Source organism: Brachionichthys hirsutus, chromosome 19, assembly GCF_040956055.1.
Source record: "Brachionichthys hirsutus isolate HB-005 chromosome 19, CSIRO-AGI_Bhir_v1, whole genome shotgun sequence".
Lineage (NCBI taxonomy): Eukaryota > Metazoa > Chordata > Actinopteri > Lophiiformes > Brachionichthyidae > Brachionichthys > Brachionichthys hirsutus.
This window is the reverse complement of record NC_090915.1, coordinates 10,680,263-10,700,830: the sequence shown is the minus strand read 5'-3', so window position 1 is coordinate 10,700,830 and position 20,568 is coordinate 10,680,263. Positions and strand designations below refer to the sequence as shown.

At 43.6% G+C, this 20,568-nt stretch overlaps 1 protein-coding gene across 1 annotated transcript in view; it reads right to left on the bottom strand.

Annotated features, from left to right (window-relative positions):
• The window catches only part of LOC137908824 (guanine nucleotide exchange factor VAV2-like), a 50,222-nt gene that overhangs the window by 28,853 nt on the left and 801 nt on the right, over positions 1 to 20,568 (bottom strand). The gene's annotated exons all lie outside the window — the stretch shown is intronic.

Genomic DNA, 20,568 nt, shown 5'->3' with positions numbered 1-20,568 from the left:
TGGGTTCCAGCTAAGACCAAGAGCCAACAATAACAACAAAATCATTCTATCATTAAAATTAGGAGAACATAGACTCATGAACTTAAAAAAAAGCACTCAGAGAGCGCAGACCTCCACCAAGCAGCTCAATTCCCCTCATAATTGGATCTAAACCGTGAACATGGTGATTTGGATCAAAAGGTTCTAATTTGTTCTTGGTATCTTTATAAACCAAAAGTGTATAAAATGCCAAGAACCAAGTGTTGGTGTGTATTATTAACCAATTTTTGAACCCGTAAATGTTACAATTTTATATTTTTTCGTCAATCTGGATTTTAACAAAATTAAATCCGGTGGTGATTTAGAAATTCCCACCCTACATGCCTGTCAAATTCCATAAACATTGGTCAATAATCAACCGAGATATTGAGGAACAAAATTTTGAATCTCCATTGACTACAATGTTAATGAAAAATTCAAAGTGATCCAGAATCCAGGATCTCTTCTGGATCATCACCAGCATCCTGGTGTCATTTTATCAGATGCTCTTCACTGATGCAGCCGTGCGCTCTGCGCATTTGCATCATCTATTCCTGTTAACATTCCCCAAATTTCCTGAAAATCTCATCAAGATCTGTCTGTAACCTCTTGAGACAAGCCAACGGCAGCGATTACTTAACCTCCACCTCAGCTGAGGTAATTAGTTGATTAGTCATTTTGTCAAAAGGTTTTTTTTAAATGCTTCAACTTTTTTAGCTGAATCTAAAATGTCCCATATTTTCTGGCTAAAAATCTCACATTTACTTTTCATAAACATGAAATCATGAATTTTTGCTTCTGACATACCTGAAATGCTTCTTCGATTATTAAACTGTTTTTTTGTGATAATTTAAACACTCATGGCAGATGTTAATCGCATTGCAGGGACAATATCTGGAACAGCATCAGCAGCATATGATGCCAATTCGCCTGCTATATGTGAAAAGCAAGTCTTGTAAAAAAACGATCATTATTCCTTCAGCTGGCTGCAGCAGCTGTGTCTCTATTCGGCCCAGTGATCAATAGCAATAGATCTAACCCTAGAGCTGCTTTCACTGTTATCAATGCAAGTATTGACAAAGTGATAGATAAGCATCAGCAACTATTTCTGGCAGGAGAGTGAACATTATACAATGGGAAAGGATAGCGCACATGAAGTCAGTAAATAAAGACTAACCCTATGAATTGATTTACGTTTATTGGGTGTGATTCAACCCGGTTCTTAAATCGATCACTTCCTCCTTGTTTATATTCATCAAAAAAAGAAAAAACTAAACCAAGTAGAATAAGAAATATTTGAAGAAACATGTACAAAAACACAGCTTGTCCCTTCCCCTTGGGGAAGGTAAAGCTGCACCTGTTTGCTTTAACTGTTCCTGCCTCATCGCTCAGCCCATCTTTGATCTGTGATCCATGACAATGGTTTGGCCTTTGCCTGTACCTTCGCTTCCTGCCTGTCCTTAAGCACATGCTGCCCATCCATGTGGAATAACAACAGTCGCATCACAATACTAGCAATCAGTAAAGCCAACACAACACAGTAACTGTGCCCAGATAACACACACAAAAAAAAAACCGGACGAGCATTAGAGTGATAACCTCACTCAGACACATGCAAACGCAAGGTCTCAACGCCGACAGCAGAGCCACATGGGGCCATGGGGGGCCCTCGGTGAAAGAGGGAGATATGAGGATGATGAAGTCTCAGAGGTGCCGTGGTGAGCCGCGATAATAGAAGAGCTTTTCCATCTGCTGGAGGAAGGGGCCCGGAGCCCAGACCTAAAAAGGAGGCAGAGGCCGCGCCCAGGAAGAAGAATCATATGCAAAACTGGAAAGAATGATTGGAAACGAGCCGGTTGGAAAAGAGACATCACTTATTTTTCGTGACGGCTTTGGCCGGCTTTGTGATGAATCCCCATCCAATTTGCAACGATCCATCTTGCTAATGGTACCTCTCTCGTATCCAAACTGCTATGTAAATATCATCCGTTACAGCCGGCAGGAAGGAGTGCCGAAGCGTTTCTACCTTCGTGTGTGTGTGCCCACAGTGTGTGCCACATCTATACGAGTGTGTGTGTGTGCGTCTGTGTGTGGGGGGGTGCTCGCAGGGGAGCAAATGGTTTCATGAAGGCAGTGTGGTTCAAATCATTTCCACTTGATTTGGTTTTCAGGCCCATGCATGCGTACATTATTGTTAACATACAGCAGCGTGGCGTGCATCATCTAGAATGCCCTGTAGGGGGGGGGGGGGGATCACACCTGAACAACCTTTCGTATGTCTGTGTTTGTCTTCCAGTCATTTTCAGAAAGGGGTCTCTGCAGTCCACTGCACGCCGTGTCTGTAGCTCAGTGGACCACAAGCTGAATGCTAATTGTTAGCGGAGCACTGTTGTCATGGCGTCTGAGCGCAGACATGACTGCTTATGATTCAACTTTAGTTTTAAAGACAGAAACGAAGGAGAAAACTTCCCTGATCTCATGTCGGTGCCGTCTCTTCTAGAGTTCTAGAGGATTTTGCACCACAGGCGAAACATTATTGCTGCAGATGTGCTTTTCTAAGGAGAACCATGTGAGGCTTTCTGCTCTTAATGTCGCAATCATGTGCAATGACAAACGCAAAGCAAAGTTCAAATAACACCCCAAAAAAAAGCATTTCCAGAGCATCGCGGAGCACAAATGAAAAACCAGCCGGCACTGATGAGCTCAGCTGCACAAAGGGGTTTTCCAAAAGCAAGGAAGCAATGCAAACTTGTACAGCCTCGACTCTGGGACTCTAACGGCATTTGAATCTGTAAAATGAGTCAGAGGCCAAGACATTAAATCATTTTATGGGGCTTTACTCTGTCCGTTTGGTTGAGCTACACAGAGAAGGGAAACACCTCGCTGCCACACGAACAGACTGTCTGGACTAACATTACACGGACCCGTCTAGGGTCGACCAATAAACTTACATAATGTCAGGGCCAAACTCGGCTAATTTGAGAGCAAAGAGCAACATAAGATTTGCTGATGTTAACAAGTCATGAGGCCAATATATCTTTGCTTCTAATAAAAAGGCTGTAAAGAAGCATGGCCACCAAATAAGCTCCATAAACTGGAATGAAGTATGAAGTGAGAGAATCGGTGGTTGGTGTTGCGTGTCGGGGAAAACGTTTTCTTTTAACATTTAGAATAAGTGTTCACTGGGGCTGATGTTTGAGACTTCACTTCAAATGCAAGAGAAAATATTTACTCAAATATATTTTTTTTAATTTTTACCAGATTTTGCGGAAAAATGCACACAAACGAAAAACCTGGGAACTTTGTCAAAAACGTTCCAGTCTTCCTGATGCCAAAACAAAATGCAGTTTATGGCTGCAAATACTGATTAGTCAGCCAATCATTTAATCTAAGTGTTTAAGATGATATCCAATCCCGTCCTTGTTTTCCCCCAAATGAAACATCAACGCCGTATTCACAAACATTATGTCTAATCTAATCTGTTGCGCGAGTCCCAGAGGAGTTGCATCACAACTTCCTCACAGCGAGGTCAGCAGTCCCTCCGGTCGCTCGGGAGGCCTTCCTTCCCAGATTCCAAGCCTATAGTCCTTCACATCAGCCCCCAACAAGCGGAAACCCCCCGCTTGTTGTGGGTCGTGAGTATTTTAGCATCCCATTATAAGAAAGCTCCCCCCCCCCCCCCCCCATATCCATTAGAGGCTTATTGGCCTGCAGCAGTGGACGGGATGGACAAGGAGTAGCGGCTCCCAGAATTAAAATCGGAGCAGGCTCTCTGCCACACTGAGAGAGACACTCTGACAGAACTCCTTAATTCATAGCTCATAATAGAATAAAGGGCCTTCTAAATAGCAATTGTGGGATCTCAGACCACGCTTATAATGTCTGTGAGTCTGGTGACCTGGAGCGAGGTCGCACCAGGAACAAGGAGCAGCGATAGAGTTCTCTCAGAACGCCGATGAGATCAGCAGAAAAAAGGGACCAATGCATTGTCCAGCTGCAACCGATGAGAATTTCCATTACGTTTTGATCAGGCTTTGGATTAAGTGACAAACCACTTTCCCAGAAGATTCCCTTAGAGACCAGAATTACATCTTCAAAATGTTTTCTCCTTCCAACAGTCCAAATTATAGTCAATTTGCTGTGACATAAAACAAAGACAATCAGTGCCAGTGTTTTCGTCAGTAAATTGGCATCTCGTGTGCCAAAAAAAAAAAAAGCCAGAATTATGTTTTTATTTGTTAGAAAAGAAAGAACTTTTACATTAGACAAATTACAAGGTTAAAGTGGAGAGTTGGTTTGTGCTGCAACCTGAGCGCTCTGCCACCACGCGCCAACATAACCTAAAGTTTTCTGCCATGGTGGGTGTGTGTGGGGGGGGGGGGGGGGCAACCGGAGTACCCAGAGAAAAAAAATTCACATGGAGAGAACATGCAAATTCTACACAAACAAAAGTCATGTTGTTAATGTGGAGATTTGAACCCATGACTTTCTTGCCGTGAGGTCACAGCGGATCTTGATGGAAAAAAACTTAGACCCCATTAAATTTTGAGAGGGATCACAAAAAAAGGTCTGGATTTTCAAATGTATTTATAATGGAGGCTTTTTAAATAATCTTGTAAAGTATTCATTCAATTCACTCACCAAAAATCACAGTCATAAAGGGGTCCGATATGAAAAATAACTTCTGGATCTGATCCGGAATGAGATCATGAAAAATTATTACATTTAAACATTGAAATCCCCATTTATGGATTCAAATATCAGAAGAAAATACACATCAACTCCGATTCACTTCTACTTTTCATGGTTGGTGTATAAAGATACCAAGAACAATTTAGAACCTTGTGGTGATGATCCAGATCACCATGTGGACGGTGTGAATCCAATTACGAGGGAAATCAGCTGTTCAGCAGCGGTTTGCACTCTGCCGAGTGCTTTTTGCGTTCTGCACTGTTTTTGTCACTGTGTTTTTAATTGACATTGTGTCAGCACTCGACGCCAGGGGCATGTTCCAATCAGAACAAACCTTTGTGCTGCTATGATTACTGTAAATTAGGCTGGATGTTTGTGTCATGTGACTAAATGGTTGGATGCATTTGACAAAGAGCTCAGCATTGCTCTCCATCCATTCTGACACTTCATTCCTGCAAACAATCCACATTATAAATGATTTTACTGTAAGCATTTTCAGTGAGGAAATCATAGCTCCGAGTGCCGAGTCATCACCCACGTTTCAATTATTCATTCAGCCTCAAATCAGGTCGGTGTGCTCATGCGTTCCAATCAATTCCTCTGAGTTACAATACGCTCCATCCACCTGCAGCATTTGCCGTCTGTGTTTGCGCTTGTTCTGAAAATCAATCAAAATCTGCCAACATATGCAGGCCGCTGTGAGAGGAACAGTCTGTAAATACAACCTGGCATGCTGTGGGAAACGGCTCAGGAATGACAGACAGTAGCTTCTATTTATTTCTTTGGACTTGCAGCAAATGGGTGCAATTGACTTTATAAATACGCACAACTTTGCAAAGGGTTAAAAAGGAACTGCTAAACAAGAATCAGAACTTGCTGGTGACACTTTGTGTCGGCACGACTGAGCACATCCTGTCCTCTCGCCCTCCCTTGTTGACCCGTGGAATCTGTGCATGCTCATTGCCGTGTCAGTCCGTGGCGCTGATCTAATTGGACTGTTGGGGTTGGTTGTGCGTCCTGTGATGAATGGCAAATACACGGCACATCAGAAGGGGGGCAGGGGGGGGTGCCCTGAGGAGGAAGGAAGCACTAACAGATGGCTTTAATATTTAGCAAATGAGCAGTCAGATCTTTCACACGTGGACTCCGGATGCACAAAATGAGATAGACATGCAAACTAGTGAAACGCCCCTCCGCTCTGCGATGTGCTAAAGGATCGACTCTGCCGCAATTTATTGGAAAAAGTCATCCACGGCTTTCTATCAGGTTTGTTTAGGTGTGCTGGTGACCCTAACTTGACTCTGTTGGCAAGCTCCCATTACCGAACTCTCAGTCAATGAAGCCAACAGCAAAACAGCCAGAACACAGTTAGCACCAATGATCTCCATCATCAACCCGTCAAGTCAAGCGCTCCGTGAATGCGCTGCGGGAAAACAGTGCAAAGCAGTAAATCATTCCATTAAACTCAATGAAGTCGCATTGATTCATTTCCTGCTTGTGTAACAGAAGCGAAGCTGAACAATACATTCACACTGAGAATGCTGTTATCACCAATCAGCGCAGAGACGCAAATCTTTTACCTGCCAGACATGCGTCGATCAATACCTCAGGAGTGCACGATGAAACAGCGCGGTTGCTCTTCCTTTGAGCAAACATTGTCTTGTTGAACCTTTAAATAACTTTACTTTGTCAGAGTTTGCAGGATTTATTACCCCACATTAAGCAGGAAAATACTGCAAAAGTCAAACACGCAGCATCTTGTGAGCTATAAACGCATTTGTGGTGACTTTCAATCCAAGAAAAAGTTTTTTCAGTGTCCTCTAATAATCGCCTATAAATATCAGAATTCTGCTGACAATTTATTGCCACTGTGCTCCGCGCTCGCAACGCGACTGCCCAGTAAACCGTGCATGATGTATGCGCGGTTGCTAATAAAGCTGCAGCCTACACTTTCCTCACCACAGGCCACTCAACGCACGAGCCTCACGCAGTCTGTCTGACTGTGGAACGGAGAAACCTGCCTACAGATTCAATAATTGATGATAGTGTAGCCTAGTGAGGAGTGAAGCCATGCAGGAGACAACTTTCTAGTCCATTCTGGTTCAATCAACTGTTCAGAGACACAGCTGTCTACCCAAAAAATAAAAAATGCCAGTATCACCATCCTGCAGATGTGAGCTAAAAGTTTTGAGCTGCTTAGCTGCAGGGCATTGCTATATAGAAGCTGCTAAAACTGCATTAATGCAAAATAGCCCATTTATCAAATGCATCGTTAAACTCGGTATAAAACAAATGGCAGGTGTTCCCATCACGTTTTGTTGTCTAGCAAGCCATCCCATTGTTTTTCTCATTACGGCGCTCTTCGTCTGTCCTGAGGCGTCGGGGAAACTGTCATTAAGTAGAGGAGGAGATGGAAATGTCTTCCGTTTGTTCCGCCGTTTTGATTGCGCTTGTGAAGACAAAGTTCTGAGCGGGATCCTTGTTTGTTCCCGGAATCTCTTTTCAAAACTCAGCTTTAATTAGCAAGTGGTGCGACGTCGCAGCGGCTTCAAAGCGTAAACGTTCCCATGTGTCTGTCAGTGTGTTTTATCCTCTGATCCTCTCAATAAAGGGAGAAGTGGGGCAGATAATAATTTATGTTGCCTCCGTGACCCTGACAAAAGTAAACCCTGACACTAGGAGATGTAGCCTTTGTTGGAGTGGAGCCGCTTCTGCTGTTCACATGCATTAAAGACGCTGTTTTGAGGCTGTGCTGTTTACAACAAGGACCGCTCAACTTTGATTACGAGCCCCTGGATCAAGGTAAAATAAATGATTTCTATTCAAATGGTTACAATGTGAGATTTTATTTTATTTTTATTTGCCAAATCGGTCGCTTATGCAGACAGGAACACATATGGGTGCAATATTACGACTGCCAACCTGACAAAAACTAGATGATAAGGCAGCACGAGGGGAATCTGTTGTCTACCAAGCGCCTCAGGTGGATTCTAATCTACTTGAGTCATAAGACTTGCAAGAAAACGCTGGCAGCTCACTGATATTCAAATAAGCAAACAATAATGATGGGATTGCAGAAGGTGAGCATCTATCTGAGCTGACCAGGTTCAAAATCATTTGCATGGCATGCAACGTACGGATGTTAGTCTTCCTGATATACGGCCAGTAACCTCCAACCGAAATGGTTTCACTGGGAAAAATGTATTCTTCTGCTGTTTGAAAATAAGCAAACAAAAAAAAGAGAGAGAGAGGGGGGGAGCGAGAGAGAGATACTTATGAAACACAGCTTTCACTGCAGTTTGTATAAACAAACAAAAATAAAATATTCTAAAATATTCAAATACGAGTACGCCAAAGAGCACAGTTTAATTTGCATAGAGAGAACAGCGTTAACAGCCACGCGTACAAGAGGAAGGACTGTGTCAATTATGCCTCTGTTTGCAGGGTCAGGTGATCCAGCCATGCAAAGCATCACAATCTCAGAGCACTGAAAAAGCTCTGGTGCTCTAAATGCTGGTCATCTACTAATATACCTTAGCATTGCTAATAAAGACCAATAATTACATGCTTGTTAGCTCTCTCCGTATAATGTCGAGATAAAGTATTTCGGTCCTTATCGCGCCGTATTCAACTGCGCGATAAGGAAACCGCCCAAAGCAGATTTGCAGTTATCAATCCAACCTCAAAGGTTGCCTCCATGATCACGCAAAATGAATCCCGTCAGGAGAAATGCTTCAGTTCTGGCAGTGAAACAGCAAAACCGTCAGTGTCATTCAGCTTAGAAGTAGGCTTGTTTAATCCAGGGAGGCCCGTAATGACCTCCTGATGGTATCATCACTCGCGCTGGCATTTAAAGACAATTAAATACCAAAGAGACGCAATGTGTCTCTGCGGTGTCTGGATTAACTCTTTCAGTGCCAGACATTTTCAGCTCAGCTATATGCCGAGTGACCCGGTTTTCACTCATTTTGCCCGATATTCAGATCCCCACAGAATATTCTTTATTATTATTGGCCATTGAAGAGAGGCACATTGTAAGGGTTGGCAGAGAATGTTTGGGTTATAGAAAACGTCGTTATTGGCACTGAAAGAGTTAACTAGGAACACATGTGGTATCACCAGAAATGCCACATTTAGAATGTAATGCATTTTAGACAATAAGCTCGTGATCTATCACATGTTGAAATATTTTCATTTCATTTTATGGGGCTCCAAGGCGAAAGTGGAAGGATGTATGTGAAAGCGATGGATGCATCCGACCCTGTAGTTCATCATCTCGGATCATCTGAGGGCGGCAGCCAGTCAGGGAAATTGTGATTCCGCACTCTGCCGTCGCTCTTTTGTCAAGGTCGAATGATATTGGGAAAAATACAAGGCAAGGACAAGAGAAATGAAGCAGCCCTGTCAGGGGCAAAGACAAGCAGGTCAAACTCAACCCACATCTCACGCCTTCAGCGGAATGTTGGTCAGTAAAATGGCGAGTCGCTGAAGGCTCCAATCTTAGCCTCGGAGACAGCAGAAGCTTTCAAGAATCGAAACGCCATTTCTCTGGTGAGACAAGTCTATTGTCAAAGAGTTAATAGTTACCTGGAGGAAGCCACAATGGAGGACAATACCCAGTTCCAATGCGAGACAATGTGAATGGCATTAGCAAAAATACTGCCTCGAGATGATGCTCAGAATTCCTGGTAAAATCTTTCAAAAAGTCTTCAGTGCAAAATCGGCACAGAATTACTTGAATCAAATAAAATATGGCTGCCAAAGGTGCCCATGAGCAACGCACCGTCCCCCCCATACCCATACATATATGCATGGTCGTGATTTGTTTAGAGGGGCCCCCAGTGCTCGGGTGTGAATGTGGTGTGTTGTGGACGGAGTGTGTGACATCATCAACAAGGCTAAAATAAAGCTTTCTTCTTCTAATAAATGGTTTTTATGAGATTTTTATTGCACTGTGGAGTCCTGCCTTTGGCTCCTGTCCTCTGGTGGGGCACATTAAAACAGATATACTGTAAATAAATACTTAAATGTGCTTCTTTGAGGGCTGCAGTGGCATGGTGGCGTGGTGGGCAGCACTGTCGCCAAACAGCAAAAAGGCATCAGGTTCGATTCCAGTCTGTGCGGAGTTTTTATCTTTTCGGCATTGGTTTTCTCCAGGTTCTCCTTCTTCCTCGAAAAACGTGCAATTTAGGTAAATTGATCGCTCAAACTGGCCGCAGGTGTGAATGTGTGTGTTGGTTGTCTGTCTATGTCTGGCCACACAACGCGCTTGGCGACGCTTCTGGGGTGTCCATAGTTAGCTGGGATACGCTCCAGCAACTCCTGTGACCTGCAAGGCGGATGAAGCGGATGGATGGATGGATGGATGGATGGATGAGTTTACATTAGTCACTAAACTCTGACCACCTGCACCAGTCTACAGAAAAGTCTCATCAAAGCAGAGGTTAGGCCGCTTGATTTCACAGTTGTAACTCGCTGCAGCGCCTGCATCCTGCATTCTCACACGGGGTCACTGATGAGCTCAAAGGAATGACGGCGACGCAGAAGCTCTGAAAAGCATCACTTGTACTGAGATCCAAGGGCATAACCGCCTGGTGCAACGCATCTTCTAAATGACAGAGTGGAGTGAAATATTATATTGTAACGTGACGATTAGAGAGAAAACATTGGAAGACAACACGGAGACATACGCAGTCTCAGCTCAGTCAGGGTCAAAATGTTCAGAGGAAAATAACACCTTTTACCCCACTGACAGAAAGGAAATTACACAGTCGGCACAGTGCAGTGAAAATACACCCACGCATCCTCTTCAGCAAAGTCACGCTAAACATGCAGCATTTGCACAGGTTCTGGAGGGATGACGGTGGGGAGTCCAGACTCCCGGTGCACTCGGAGCCAAGCATTGTTGGACTCGTCCAAGGTGGGGAAGGGTGTGTTCTGAACTCTCTGTTCTCTGTCCACATGTTTCTTGTTGTCTGGCTTGAGGGGAAGGGAGGCGAGAGGATTACACAACTCCTACCCACAGTCACTCTGGAAGCGCTTATGTTGGGAGAGAAGCCACGAAAGCCATCGGGAAAGGAACCCTTGGACAGACGCAGAAACAGGAAACGGCTTGCTAATTGCATTTTATTCGAGTTCTGTCTCGATGCTTGAATAAAAACCTTTTTAACGTTGATGAATGTGAAATTTAGTTTATGGCTGTTTTATCATTTTGTTTCTGTGAGGTCTCGATAATAAAACGGCCAAAGTTGAACTTCATGTCACTTATTACTCTTGATATTGGAAATTGCTCAACCATGATTAGTAAATATTTGATCGCCAAGGTCAAACAATTCGACACGTCAAATTAGATTTTAACAATTACTAAAATGTTAAAGAGATTACAAATCAACTGCTGGATCCACACACAAATAAAAATTGATCTTTTCTAACCCACACCACATTTTTCTTTTCATCCTACAGATGTGTGCCGGTAAATTCATGCTGATTGGCTGCTGAAACAAATTAAGGGGAGGTGAGTAAAGCCAGATCCCATTGCTGGAACTTTTCTTCTTTTGTTCAAACAGGTTGGTTGACATTTGCTGACAACTTCCATGGCAGCTCTAAAACTGCTGGCCGCGCGTTGAGCAACTGGCCAAGCAGAAGATCGTCGGCGTGACGCCACGCTTGGTCTGACGGGAGAAAGCCACTCAAAGCTTCCTCTCAATCGGATCATCTGTGACGTCCAACCTCTGTGGGGTTTGCTCTCCCGTTGTCTTCCCAGGGAGCCTCCACCATTAATTCTAAATTGTTACCCTCTTTCCCGTCTTCACGCTCCGTTGCTTTCATTATGCTAACGGAAGATTTTTTTTAAGCCTTTTTAGATGGGGAAAGGGGATGGAGGAGGCTCACCTGCTTTCCACTAGCTGCGACTTAAGAGAAATTGTTTTCTTAGAACTATCATCAATCACACGCAGACGGCGAAACTTGTGTACAGAATAACAGAGCTGGTGAATTTTGTCTGGAAGGAGGGGAAAAAAATCCTCCCTATCTTTTTCTCACCGGCTGAAACGAGTGAGTGGACTGATAAATGCTCCGTCATCTTTGCACAGACGCTAAATGAGACGGACATTTTAATGATTGACAATGGATCGATTAATACTTCTGAATGCAAATTGCCTCGAAATTTAAAGAAGACGTTGCTAAATGTTCACCAAATGTATAAAATATGTTGAGTCAGCTTTGTCTTTTATCAATTTCATACAAAAATCCTCCCTTTTTTAAAGAAGTTAAATAAGTGGGGTACAAAACACAGGAGTGATGCCCCAGGTCCAAGATGAAAGACAGCTGAGGTGTTTGACAGAACATGCAGACTGAGCATAAAGTCAGCCACAACGCCCCACCAAGCTGGAACATAATATCTTATCACAGAATACATTGTTTCTGACTGATTTCTGTCTCCTGTGGGCTTTTTTTTTATTATTTCTTCTCCTTTCATTCCCTCCCAAAACCTTTTCTATCCCATCTTTCCCGTGCACCTGCAGGATTACTTCCAATACAGATAATAGCTGCAAGTTGTTAACAATGACAATTACAACTTCGTTAACATGCAAGACGGCAGCAAATGTCAGAGGTATTAATGGAAGAAAATATATAATTACAATGTTGAATTTTGAGGACTTGAAGGTTGGGTTGAAATCTGCAGAATACAAATCAATGTGTGCGAAAGTTAATCCGGCGATAAGTGGCCGACCTTCAACTGAGCGACTTTTGGTTCATTCCGTGTCCTTAATGCGAGGACTGCTGCTGCTGGCTGCGGTGGATCAAAAGCAGCACTTCACGTTATGTACTGTGGTATGGAGTATTTGTCTGAGCCCATAATCAGGTATCTGATTCATTCAATTTGTCGGAACAAGGTTAACCAACGTTCCTTACATGCAGCTTCAGAAATATCTTCCAGGTTTTATTGTGATAGCTGAACTACGTCATGTTTCAGTACTAATATCCAAAAGAAAAAAAACAGTATGGTTGAAAGAAATTGTCACAAACCCTCAAGAATTCACTTGAGAAGAGTTTACAGATCCCAAAGCAGCAGACCCTGAGCTAAAGGTGGAGTGTGAGCCGTGAGGAAATGATTTCCTCCGCCCGCTCTAACCTGCTACACACTCTTACGCTTTGTTTGCATGATTAACAAGAGGCCGAGCCGTGCAGAAGATCAATAGGTACTGGCCCTTTATGGGACAGAGTCCGATGTCGAAACCCTACCTTTGTGCCCTTTCCTTTTGCGCAGCCAATTATGTGAAATGATCAATACGCATCAGTAATTGGATACCAAGGCTTCTTGGGGCAAAGGCTTGAAAAATCCATGGCTGCTGCAACATATTTAAACACTCCTCCTATACTTAGTTGCCACCGGGCGATGCGTCACCAGGGGGGGGGGGGGGGGATCCATGCTTCATTTGGCAAGGAGATAGAGAAAATAAGAAGCTGGTTATCTTCTCCCCAGAAAGTGAATGTCTTATAGTGTGTGTGTGTGTGTGTGTGTGTAGGTGTGTGTGCAGCTAGGGTTCGGGGGCCTCTCCCAGGAGCCCAATCCTGATCCTAATCCGTTTACAGCCACAATCGAGGGAACACCACCACAGATACCAGTGAATGCTAGGTGGGGGGGAGATTGATGATGAACCAAGAAATAAAAATTCCTTAAGGAGAAAAAGGTCTGCTTTGGTTTGACGCAAAACAAGATTCAGCCGTCTGGTTCGCCAGGACAGAAATGAAAGCACGGCCTCCTCTTTATGGAAGGATGGCGCCCAGCAGCTCATAGCTGGCTCCGAGAGGCGCCGGCACCATTCCACTGCAAGCCCGCGCTAATCACCCCCCCACCCCCACCCCCCAACAACCATCACACAGATGGAGCCATTTCTTTTTTAAATCAGACTGTATCCATCAGGCTTCATGATCTTTTTGTCCATCTCTCGCGGCATCGCAAAACTGGCAGCGTGTAATGTGTCCCCCGTGATGTTAGTCAGAAATAGTATATGAGCGGATACAGAGAGAGGGAGCCTTTGTGAAAGAATCGAAGCCGAGCATCCTCTATTTGACAATGAAACGCTCTCTTTAAAGTCCGCTCTAAGCTGCCTTTACGTGGCATCACTTAAATTCTCCTTCACTTTGAAAGATTAGATCCGTTCGGAGTTGCCCCACACAAACACTGCGCTCACATTTCAGACTTCCCTGCGGAATGCAGAGAAGGGAAGGGAAGGGAATGGGAGGGAAGGAGGAGGCGGGAGAATATTCCTCCGGCTTTAGGCGGAGAAGTGTTTGAAACGCACGCCAGAAACCAGACGGCTCGGGTTTTCTGACCAGACCGAGTCATGATCGAGATGTCGTGTTGCACCGGGATTTAAAAACTTGCATCATTGGGCAGAGACGCTGATTTACTCGCTATAGCCGTAAATACTCTGGATCTGACGGCTGAAGGTTCGACCAGCACAATCGGGTTTGAAGTTCGGATGTTTAATCATTTAAAGCTCATTACTAGCCAGCAACACAAGAGTGACTTTTTATATCTGCTTCCTCTGTTCAACATGACTTTTGTTCTCTTGCTGTGCAGCAAATAATGTCATTGCTACGTCATATGCTGAATTTGATGGCAGCACTGATTATTGATATATGATATAATCGGATCATGACAGACGGTGTTTGCTATATGATGATGCTTTACGTTACCCAGAGCATGACTAAGCATTTTGATGTAGCCTATGTCAGTCATGCCTACAGTAAACAGAGTGGTGAGAGTGTGAGTGGGTGTTTTCCATAGATCCACGAAACAGTTTTAAATCTGGAAGCATCTTAGCAAACGTTATTTCTTGAAAGTGGAGGTTTTGTCTTTGATGCCCCTTAAAATGGGCAACAAGAGAATGCGCATTCAAAACATTCTTTCTCAATCTCTTCCCATTCTCTTTGATGTGAATTGCAGCAGCACCAATGAAATGTCAGGGTGGCTCTTTCAAACTTTAAAGTATTAAAGGTGTAAAAATAATCTGGAAATGAACACTAATGCACTCAAACTTGCGAAATTGGGCCATTTTTGATCTTTTTGCTTCGGTTTTATGGTAAATATATCATAACCATTGTTGTATTTTAATAAAGAAGTGACCGGAAGTCCCTCAAAACTCCCACGCGCCCTTTAATGAACTCTTTTTAGAGTTCATCAGTTCTCCTGTAAATCAAATTTGGCTGCGAGATTAAACTATATTGCTTTCTTATAATACATACATTCTGAGGCAACTTTTACGTCAAAACCCTTCGATTGGGCCACATTCAAACCGGCGGCCATGCAGCCGAGCGGCCAAGAAAGAGTTAATCTGTAAACCAATCAAGTGTAAGGCTGATGAATCAAAAGACTAATAAGCTACAATCACCAGTTAAACTGTAACAACAATATTACTCAGGATTAAATCATCATTATTAAACGGTTATTGAATCATCATTATTAAAAGGTTATTGAATCATTCCATTCTTGTGGTGGTTATTGCATTACCAGTCACCCTTTATATATTGGGTTACGTTACAATGCAAACGCTTCAGGGAAACTCGGCCGTCTGCGCTGCGTCTGAAACCGGCAGCGGCGCTATAGCTTGTGGGAGCTGCGGTTTGTGTCACATCCAGCTCATGCACATGCGCCAGAATTTCAGAGTACGAAAGTTAAGGGGGCTTGGCTTTATTCCACATTCCCTTCCTTATCCCCTTGCACAAACTCGTGTGTGTGTGTGTGTGACCATTCATCTTACACTAAATGAATATCGATCCGAACCACTGTAGGATTTAAACAACAAGTGCTCAACTGTTTAGGTCCGTGCCGTGCATTTGGAGCTGTGAGTCTTTAAAGCCTTTTTATTCTCTGGGAGTCCGTGGAAGACTGTGAGGCATTGTCCCCCCCCCCCCCTCATGAATGAGTAAAGCAGCTGAAGCCTTATATCGTCCGGCATTTAGAGACAAGCATCTTCATTGTTACGACTTTGTAAATTAAAAATTAAAATACAAAAAACGGGTAAAAATAATAATAAGGATGTAAGGATGCCATCTTTCATTTATATGCAGCATGTATAGAAGTCAGTGACAGACAACATGAAGCAAGACAGCCAAATTTGGCAAATCACATATTAGATTTCCGTGTCTGGTTCATTAACTCATTTATGGAAAGTGCTTTCAGGCAAGCACACATCCAGCTAATTGCATGCCAACAGTTTTTCTTTTCTCTAAAGCTTTTGATTCCATTTTAAAAAGCTTCCTGGGTAGCTTGCTGTAAAAGTTCTGATTGTTCTCTGCATTCTTCAAATAATAATAAAAAACTGATTTGAAATCAGACTTAATGGCAATTTAAAAACGATGAAAATAGAAAGCTGTTCACTGAAATACAAACAGGGAACAGATTGGGCGTGAGAAGAAGGCGTTGTATTCAGATGGTAACTTGTTGTGACAGTACATTTATTTTTGGCAGAAGGATAAAATTAAAAAGAATGTGACCTCTTTAAAGGAATTATTCCCTCTTCAGAGAAGCTTTCCACATGATGGGTGTCAAATACTGCAAGAGGGAGCATTCAGAGGGGTAAAGCAGCACTTTGGGCCATTTGGAGTGTGAGGGTTTGTTCCACCTCCCTTGCTGAATCACTCTCCTTGCTGAGCCAGAAATCATCCATCAATCCAATACTTTTATTTCTATTCAGAAGTGAGGAGTTGTGAATGAGGACTGGAGATGTTTCCTCCATTCTTATCTCCGACCCTCCTTGGTTGTGGCATTAGGATGCGAGGACCAAGGCAGACCCGAGTGCAATCAGAGGACGTATCCTCACACAAATAAACGTCAAGACAATGTCTCATCTGGGTTAGACTGTGTCGCTTCTCTTTCCAGGGGAATGTCTATTTTGAGACCAGGAGATATGCGACTGTCCTTCCTGCTCTAAGACATCTCGCCTGGACAAAGCGACCTTGAATAGGACACTGAATTCCTACGAGCTCTGGGAATACAGATCTGCATGAGGCCATGCAATCTTGAGTAAAAAGAGGTATGATTCTCCTTGTAACGATCAATGCATTGATTTATTATCACATTTCCTTCCAACATGGAGTTTGCTCTTGTGCCTTTCTTTTTTGCAATTTGTGCATGGATGGAACGTCTTTGCTGGAAAAACTTGGCTATACTTCCACATAAATTGACCCATACTTGAAAAATACAGGAATTAAATAAGACAAGGATTACTCACACAAAAGGTTAGAAAGCCTTAGCCCAAAATGACTTCCCCCCCCCCCCCCCCCTTGTCAATCTCATTATCTTCCAGGAGCACCGTCCCAGCTGTGCAGCCCAGGATGCATCTCTAACAAGCTCCATTAAGAGTATTACGCGCATCCGGCGGGTGCTGGGGTCACGGGGTCAACAGTAGACCAAAAGCAGAGATTAAATTACCCCTCGCTGAGCCACGGTAGGTGGTGGTCTGCAGTGCACAACCCCCAACCTGTAGCCCTCACTAACAGAGAGTTTTAGAATACGAGGGGGGTGGGCATGGCCATGGCTTTTTTTTTTTGATTCATACACTCCGTCTGATCCTATTTTCAACCCTGCAGAGCTCTTTAACACGTCACATTCAGTGTCACACAGAAACAGCATTTTCATGATTATCTATCATCTTTAAGCGACAAGAAAGCTCCAGAAAAATGTAAAAGGTCAAAGGATTTGACAGGATGGAACAGGTTAAACTAGAAAAGCACTCGGAGCGCAGATCAGATCAGATTTTTTGTGTATCCAGACAGGTATCCGGGTCACTCTCCAAATCCAGCAGTTTTTATCAACTGTTCCTGATAACATTCCCAACATTTTCTGAACATTTCATCAACTTTTTGAGTTATCTTACTATCAGACAGACAGACAGGCAGACAGACCAACCGACAAATGCCGACAACAACAACATAACCTCCTTGGCAGAGGTAATAATGATCCTGCTTCCTCCCAGCAACAGCAAATATTTCTGGTGGGAGCCGGACAAAGAGGAAGATCCTCAATTATGTACTGCGAGTAGAAGCAGGAGGTTCTGTGTGAGATCTGGAGTCCTGTGGAGCAGCGAGGAGCTCCGGGATAGCTTTGGGGCTCAGTCTGAACACAGGTAGGCTACTGCAACATCTCTACACACACCCACACGCACACACCCACACGCACACACACGCACGCACATCTGCCTGAGTCATCCCAGAGGTATTCGGAACTACCTCACTAACAGGAAAGGCAAAAAACAAACCTGTAGAACACACAAAAGGCTTCAGGGAGCAGAGCTCAGTCTTGTCTTTCAGATGCAGCCTGAGGCGCTGGATTCTTGATACGTGCACTTTGAGCTCAGAAGCATTTCCCAACACCGGCGCCCATTAGGCCTGCACTTAAAGGCCTTAAGGTTGAGAGGAATCTGTGCAATCTTTTAAGTATAAGCTTTATTTTTAGCACATAAATTAAAGTCAACACACACAAAAAACACAAATCTTAAAAGTTGACATGAGAAAATAAAATCAAATCATCAGATTCATTGTCCGGGGGGGGATTAAATGGCTAAATCTGTTTTTCTTTTCCTGCGTTTGGGTATTGATTATGCGCTTGCTGTGTGATTCAGTAACAGAAATAAGTTACAGATCACCTGCCATTTCTCAGGATTGCCAGTGTTTTCAAAAACTTCACACATTTTCAAATCGATTGGTGGCAGAGAATCCTCATTGTGTTGTTGTGCCATCAACGCCAGCGCAGGGCAGACCGATTCCCACCAGCCAGGCTACTTCCAGGGCTGGAGGCTCCCGCTGAGGGCGCCGTGTCCAGGTGCTGATACCTGCCTGCAGGTTGCTTCGGATGTTCGACGCTCCCTTTGGTGTTTCATTGCTTTATAATTTACTTCATGAATATCACAGCAAACTGTGTGACATCCTCACTGCGAGCTGGAACGATGCATATATGGGCATTTCCTGTTTCTTTTGTTTTTTTCTCAGTCACTTGCACGCACATTTCAAGCGTTATTATTTCAGCCACGCACTGCTTCTGCATCCATCTTCGTGTTTAGGTCAGGAAACACGTATGCAAATCAGGCAGAGACGTCAGGAAGTCACCTCAGAGCGCCGTTTAAGGGGATGCTAATTATCTTTCGTCACACGTGGCATTTTTTTCCCACAGGCATGTTCATCAGTTCCCATTACAAGTATAAAACAATGATGTATAAAAAGTATTTGTGATGTCAAAGGTCAAGCTTTTGAGTCCGATCAGAGGAACATCAAACTTTCAGCAACAAATGAGAAACCAGCGTCAGACTCTGCATCTGCTGCAAATCATTCTGCTGGAACAAGACAAAACACATTTCTGTCCAGAGGAGCTGCTGATCGATTCATTCGCTTTGCAGTTCAGCACTAAAGCCCATGAGAACATGCCAACTGGGGCTTGAAGCCCCCCCCCCGCAAGCCGCTGTGCTGACAGAGAGGAGGTTCAACAAATCAAACCCATATTACGTTACGCAGATGCAGCACACCGCTGCACGCAACTTCCCTCATAACTAAAACACAACAGCAACGCATCGGAGAGCAAACTGGGATTAAAGACGCATCGGAGAACGAACTGGGATTAAAGCCAAACTGTTCCTGTTATTGGAGCCTGTCTCACAGCAGCAACCGAATAAAATCAGCGGGTTCCTAAAATGAAAAGCACATTATTTTTGAATGAATGTTATTCCCCAAACATTCCCATTTGATGCTGCGTTGCGTCCTCTGGACACCTGCTCTTTGTTTCACACACGCAGAGTGTTATTTAGAACCATATTCAGAGACAAAGCACCGTTTTGGAAGCGATTTGTCTGTGTGAAAGTGGAAAGAGATTTGATTCGGAGAAAATAATCCCTCTGCTTTCAGATCTTCATTTAGCTCCGCCTCTAACTGTGTGTTTGTTACGGCGCATGCGCCGTGACCTTCTCCTTATCATAAATCACATCCTGTCAGCAGGATGTTGTTTAACCCAATTTGTCACTAAGGACGCCCCTTCCAGCCTTGCTGCAGAGTGACACGGTCGGACCGGGGGCACGGGATTAGTGGGTGGATCAAAGCATGCCATCCAGACCTCTCTCTCTCACCTTGTAATCATGGAAGCCAGCGGCTTCTAGGGCGGATAAGTCCAGGTTACTGGTGCTTACCAGGCAAGGAGGGGAGACGACGGCGAGACCGGAGCTGCAGCGTTCATTTATATTCATTTATTCCTTTTTAAAGCATTTCTTTTTTATAGATATTTTCTCAGATCCCAACTTTTAGTTTTGATTTTTTTGGGGGGGGGGGTTGAAAAACATCTCCAAAAGCATTTTTTTTTTAAACTTGCGATTAGCAACTACAAAGCACACACAAAAGGCAGATCCTGATTTCGGAGAAGCAGAAACTACAAAACGTTTGCTTTCGTGTTTTGTGTACAAACAATAAATTGTCGCCTAGAAACAGCTGGCTACTTTTCTTAATCCCTATTTATGACAATCTCAGTGTCTTCAGTCGGGTTAACTTTTAACTGAACCACTTTTTGCAGGATGACAAATGGCGCTCGGCTTCAACGGGCATATCATCGTGAGGCTTTTTGTGATGGTTTAACGTCATTCAAAATAAACTCGGCTGGCAATCTGAATTGTGTTTCCTGTTCAGGGATAAAAAATATTAAAACCGCTGCTCCTTCCACCCCTGGAGTGTTGTTTTTTTACTACTACATCAATGAAAAATAAGGAATATATAAAAGAACAAGGAAAATAGGAACAGACTGAAAGCCAGGTTGACACGGTGAACACAATCATTCACACATTATTTATGACAGAAAGAGGTCAGGGAAGGTGT